The following is a 6,613-nucleotide window of genomic DNA, read 5'->3' on the forward strand; positions in this document are numbered from 1 at the left end:
AGTCTCTCTGCTGTTCCGGTACTTTTCCGCTCACTCCACCAGTCAGCCACTCCCTCATCAGTCTGCTCTGCTCACCTGGTGGACACTCAGGTGCTGCACGTCAGCAATCAAGCCGCTATTTAAACCTCTGCTGCTCGCTCTCCTTCACTCATTGCCAGATTCCTCTTCGTTGTTTCATGCAGGACTCTCCAGGATTCTTTCTTGGGCTGATCTCACGTTGCCGAACCTGCTAGCCTCTGAGCTTCCTGCCTCGTCGTTCTCCCGGTAAACACGAGTTCTGCCTCAGCTCTTCTTGGTCTGCTTGTCCTCGTGGCTGTTTGTCTCCTCACCTGTAGATTCCTGTGCGTTAGAGACTCTTACCCGGTCCACACATCAGTCTACCTGTCCCCAACATTAAACTAGTATGTGTGTGTGTGTGAGCCTATCCAACTCGCTCCACTCCCCTATTGGTCGGTTCGGTTTCTGAACCATCTCACCCCTCCCAAGCCCACAGAGACTCTCTTTACTTCTACATTTCATTACTGTTGGTAAAACTGACATTAAAAGTCATTTCCAGCTATACCTGTGAGGTGGTGTTCTGCATTTGGGTTTTGGGAGGGAGGAAGGAAGGAAGAAGGAAGGAAAGGAGGGCGAAGGAAGGAAGGAAAGGAAGGAAGGAAGGAAGGTAGGGGGAGGAAACAAAGAGAGAAGGAGGGAGGGAGGGAGGGAGGAAAGAAGGAAGGAACAGCCAAAACAGACAGGGTCAATTTGACCCGGGAGGACGACACGAAGGTAAAGTAAAAAGTAGAAGCTACAAGTCTGCGGACATGAAGACTTCAGCGTAAACGTTAACTACGACTCCCAGAGTGCATTTCAGCAACAATCACTGAGCTTAAAAGTTTGGCGCCTCATTTTGTTCGTAACTTCAGAAACGAAGAGTTATGAATTAATTAACCTCCGACTGCTTATATATATATACATATAGCACCAGCAGCCGAGGCTCATGGGTATTGTAGTATTCTTAGCCTTCCTCTAAACTGACGGACAAAAGTGTGATTTTTATTATCCGAGAGATGGTTGCTTCCCTCAGCTCTCATCTGTCAGTGATTGAGGAAAAAGAAAAGAGAGATGGATGGAGGGAGGGGGGGCGGGGGGGGGGGGGTGTCGCTTAGTGTTTACACGTCAGCAGGAAGGACAGGGGTCAGAGTTCAGCGGGGTCGACCCTGGAGGAGGCGTTGACAGCGCGAGACGACGAACACAAAGAGAGAGAGAGAGAAAAAAGGTTCGGAGGAATGCAGGAGGGCGAGCGAGCATGTGTCAGTGCTGGAGAGAGAGAGAGAGAATAATGGAGCAGCGAATGAGGACGGTTTCAAGGCTCCCCTTTTCTATTCGCTCGCTCGCCCTGCTCCCCTCTCTCTCTCTCACACACATACACACACACACACACACACACACACACCACACACACGAGCAGCCAGACAAGGTCACACACACACTCATTCGCACGCACGCCTGCACACACACACACACAGTAACACACACACACACACACACACAGTAACACACACACAGTAACACACACGCACACACACACACACAGTAACACACACACACACACACAGTAACACACACACCTCTTTCTCTTTTTCTCTGTAATGCAGACGCTCGCCCGCTGCTGCACTCGTCTGACCCGCTCTCTTTCTCTCTCTCTTTCTCTCTCTCTCTCTCTCTCTCACTCTCTCTCTCTCTCACTCTCTCTCACTCCCTCTCTCTCTCCCTCTCTCTCACTCACTCTCTCTCTCTCCCTCCCCCTCTCTCTCTCTCACTCTCTCTCTCTCCCTCCCTCTCTCTCTCTCTCTCTCTCTCTCACTCTCCTTCCTTTCAGGGAGGAAATCAATTAGACTCCTCCTCCTCCTCTCTTTTTCTCCTTTTTCTCACCTCATTCTCAACCCTTCTGCTTCTCTTCCTCCTCGTCTTTCTCATCTTCCTTCCCGTCTACTTCTTCTTCTCTCTTTTCTTCCTCCTCTTCTCATTCTCCTCTCTCCTCCTCACCTCCTCCTCCTCTCCTCTTCTTTTATTCCTCCTCTCCTCCTTTTCTTCTTCTCCTCCGTGTCTGGAGACTCTTGTCCAGTCTTGTTTTTCACCGAAGGTTACAGAGTTTTCTTTCTTTCTTTCTTTCACTTATTTTCTTTTTCTTTTCTGTATTTTAAAAGTGACGTTTTTTTTACTCCAGTTTTTAACATTTTAAACGTTCTTTCTTTTGCGTTTTCATGTCAGCTGATTTACTTCCACGTGTGTCTTTGTATTGTATTTATACGCTAGCATCATTCCTCTGCGTTTCCTGGATTCCTGCGATGTTTGCAAAAAAGCTTCAGTTTTGCTAAAATTATCGTAACTTTTCTACAGCTTGTGATTTGGACCAGGTGTTGCATTCAGTGTCGTGGTAACTTGCGTCATCGCAGTGCGAATAAATTAACCTTTTATCGCAGTTTTCTTGCAAAAAAAAGTGCGAGATTTGTTTCGCAATCTTTGAGAAAAGCAGCTGCAAAATCAAATATTTTCACCTGCAGGGAGTGAGGAGCACCTGCAGGGGGCGCCAGCAGCAGGATGTTAGATTTACGTGTAAACCTGTTTTTATATATTTATTTATTTATCTACAGTTTGTCCTCTAGCGCCACCAGCTGTTCGTCTCCTTTAATTTTCACGTGTGCTTTTAATCTTAGTCGGAATTTTGAACCGAATCCAAAAACGTTGACGTGTCTGCGGAGGAAAAACAGACGAGAGACGCCTGCAGCCGGAGAGGAAAAAAACATCCGTGTGCGCGCATACACACACACACACACACACACACGCACACACACACACACAGAGAGGCACACACACACACACGAACACAAGAACACACACACACACACACACACACAAAGAGGCACACACACACACACAGAGACACACACACACACACAAAGAGGCACACACGAACACAAGAACACACACACACACACACACAAAGAGGCACACACACACACACAGAGACACACACACACACACACAAAGAGGCACACACACACGAACACAAGAACACACACACACACACAGAGACACACACACGAACACACACACTTTTTCAGTCTTCCATGTGTCGCTCTAATTGCCTTTGTGTGTGTGTGTGTTCGTGTGTGTGTGTGCCTCTTTGTGTGTGTGTCTCTCTCTGTGTGTGTGTGTGTGCGTGTGTTCGTGTGTGTGTGCCTCTTTGTGTGTGTGTGTGTGTGTGTTCGTGTGTGTGTGAAGGAAATTAGACCGCCTCATTATTAAAATTGGCTCGGAGGAGAAACGAGAGAGATCTTCCTCTCCTCCTCCGTCTCCTGGTTCTGTCATTCACGTCTCTTTGTCCTCCCTCCTCCTCCTCCTCCTCTTCTTTCTCTCTCTTTCCTCATCCCTCTCTCCGTCACCCCCCCCCCCCTCCCTCCTCCTCCTCCTGTATCTGTCACTCCATCCTCCCCCCTCGTTCACCCGTTCTCAAATTACATCCTCGTTGCCGCCTCGTTTCTCATCCCGTCGCCGAGGGCTGTCGCCGAGGACCGGTGAGGGCGCTAAACGATTTCCCACCATGCATCATTCCCCAGCCCCCCCCACCCCCCCACCCCCAACACACACACACACACACACACACACACACACACACACACACACACAGTATAAATCCTCAGCTGACTTGTTGATGAAACAGGTACGGAGTAAAATCACTGTCTTTTTATTTCAGTTGAATTTTCTGCTTTAAAATCTGAACCTTAAAGTTTGTGATGCTGAAATCAAAGAGTCCAACATTTAATTTAATAAAGCACTTTAACTCGTAGGTTAAATATCTAAATCCAAAATGTATTAATCTGAAACTTGACATGAAACCGCTCCTATACAGAGATACATTTATAGCAAAGATTTGAGCGAGCATGAAACAAATGCAAGGAGAAAAAAAGAGGAGAGGAAGATGAAAAGAAAACATGAGACACGAGAGGAGAGAAAGATGGAGAGAATAAGATAAAGAAAGGAAGAGATGGAGGCTAATAGATGTTACGTAAATCACTCACATCCTGTCTGACATATCGAGCCACCTTTTGAAAATTCAAGTGTTTTCATAGCGGAGGAAAAGAAGAAAGAAGATCATAACGTAGCGTTCATGGTATCGTTTGTCTCTATGCAGACGATGCAGCGTTATATATATTTTATATCTTTATGTCAATCTAACAGATTTTTGTTGTCTTGAAAGTGAAAAAGTGAATTTTTAAAATGTCAATTGTTTACTTTATATACAACTGGATGTTATATTTCTTTATTTCTGACTCAACCCGCATGTTAAAATTCACAAAAGTTGAGTTTCATGCTAAATATTTGAGTATTGATCGCGACTATTTCATTTTAATGATTATTTGTATTTATGTACATTCTGTTTTATTTCTTTATTTCTTATTTTTTGGTTGGTTTTTTTTACATTTTCTGTTAACATATTTATAAAATTAACTGTTAAACATTATTTTATTACAGCTCTGTGAAGCATTAAACTTTTCTGGCTTCATCGAGACACACTTTAATAATTATTTCCTCACATTTAAAAAGTGTGTTTTTATTTTTAATTGTCATATTTGATTTATTTTATTACCATAAAGTAATATATAACATATATGTAGTGACATTTATAAAAAAAAAAGGATTTAAAGCGTGTAGAATTTTAAGTTCTTGACTTTGGCGCCACCTAGTGGTCATCAGAATAGTAATGAAATATAATAATAAGTTCAAATTTTGCCATGATGAGTTAAATGACCTGTGTGTGTGTGTGTGTGTGTGTGTGTGTGTGTGTGTGTGTGTTATGTGACAGGTGAATAATCAGTGCTCTATCGCTGATCGTCACGGAAACGAAGCCCGACAGCGGCGCCATCGACAGCGAGAGATGTTTAATAAATTATGAAGAAAAGTAAGATGCATTCCAGTATATGTAAATGAATAAAGGAGAATAAAATAAAAACATATATGTATATAATGTGGTGGACAATAAAATACAGTCAGTTGGTTTTAATAAATGTAAGAATATTAAAGCATCAAATCAAATTCATGAATTATTGTGCAAAATGGAAATAAAATGGAGAAGTGAAGTTTAAAAGAAAATTAGGCTAAATAAACAGAGAATATAGTTATTAACATTTGTGCAGATAATAATAATAATAATAATAATTGAGTATCTTCATTTTTAGGAAAGCAAACCACACCAAGAGAAAAGCATAAAATGAAACTATAAATATCTAATTTCATTGTTTAAACACTGTTACTGACCTTTAAATTACACACACAGCACTTATTAGTGTGTGTGTGTGTGTGTGTGTGTGTGTTAATTATGCAGGGTCTAACCTCGTCAACCTCTAATTGGCCCTCCGACACACATCGGTTTTTCTGCTGTGTGTGTGTGTGTGTGTGTGTGTGTGTGTGTGTGTGTGTGTGTGCAGACAGTGTGTGACCACAGTGCCCCCTGCTGGTCCTCTGTATTAAATGTACTTTATGAATCTATACCAGCAGAGATGGAAGAAGTACTCAGATCACAGAGATCAGATAGAAACTTATACACACTAAATAAATTTAAACATCAACTTCACATAAACATGAACTCCCAACAGGTGAAAAACATCTATATGTTCTGTTATTGATCTGCAAACATGGACCTTTAACCTTCCTGTCGTCCTCCCGGGTCAAACTGACCCCGTCTGTTTTGACTGTTCCTTCTTTCCTCCCTTCCTTCCTTCCTTCCTTCCTTCCGTCTGTCCATCCTCCCTCCGTCTCTCTTTCTTTCCTTCCTCTCTCTTTCCTCCATCCTCCTTTCTTCTTTCCTCTGTCCTTCTTTACTCACTTTCTCTTTTCCTTTCTCCCTCCCTCCTACCTTCCTTGCTTCGTTCTTTCCTCCGTCCTTCCTTCCTCCCTTCCTTTCCTTCCTCCCTTCCTTCCTTCTTTTCTTTCCTTTCCTTTCCTTTCCTTTCCTCCCTCCCTCCTACCTTCCTTGCTTCCTTCTTTCCCCCGTCCTCCTTCCTTCCTTCCTTTCCTTCCTTCTTCCTCCCTTCCATCCTTCCTTCCTTCCTTCCTCCTTTCCTTCCTCCCTTCCTTTCTTCCTTCCTCCCTCCTACCTTCCTTGCTTCCTCCTTTCCTTCTTACTTCCTCCCTCCCTCCCTCCCTTCCTTCCTCCCTTCCTTCCTTCCTTCCTCCTTTCCTTCTTCCTCCCTTCCTCCCTCCCTTCCTTCCATCTTCCTTCCTCCTCCCTCCCTTCCTTCCATCTTCCTTCCTCCTCCCTCCCATCCTTCCTTCCTTGACTCGAAGACAACAGGAGGGTAAAATGCAGTGAGCTGTTGTACTGGCGCCCCCCGGTGGCCTTAATGTTCATTACACCTGAAAACTCAGCTCTGATGGACGATGACTTCTGCTGCCAGCAGCTCTGTGATGCTTTGACCGACATGCTTCTCACAGCACCAACACAACTTTCTGAATATTACATTGTAGATTTTTACTGTTTCAGGTCATTCAAAGAGGCGTGGTGGCCAAGTGGTAAGGCGTTGGTCTCGTAAACCAAAGATCACGGGTTCGAACCCCGTCCATGCCT

The 6,613-nt window shown here is 44.0% G+C and overlaps 1 non-coding gene across 1 annotated transcript; it reads left to right on the top strand.

Annotated features, from left to right (window-relative positions):
- The first annotated feature begins 6,541 nt into the window (after positions 1–6,541).
- Positions 6,542–6,613, top strand: trnat-cgu (transfer RNA threonine (anticodon CGU)). Its single transcript has one exon. It is a non-coding gene; the product is annotated as a tRNA-Thr (tRNA).

This window comes from Scomber scombrus, chromosome 24 (assembly GCF_963691925.1).
Source record: "Scomber scombrus chromosome 24, fScoSco1.1, whole genome shotgun sequence".
NCBI classification, from domain to species: domain Eukaryota; kingdom Metazoa; phylum Chordata; class Actinopteri; order Scombriformes; family Scombridae; genus Scomber; species Scomber scombrus.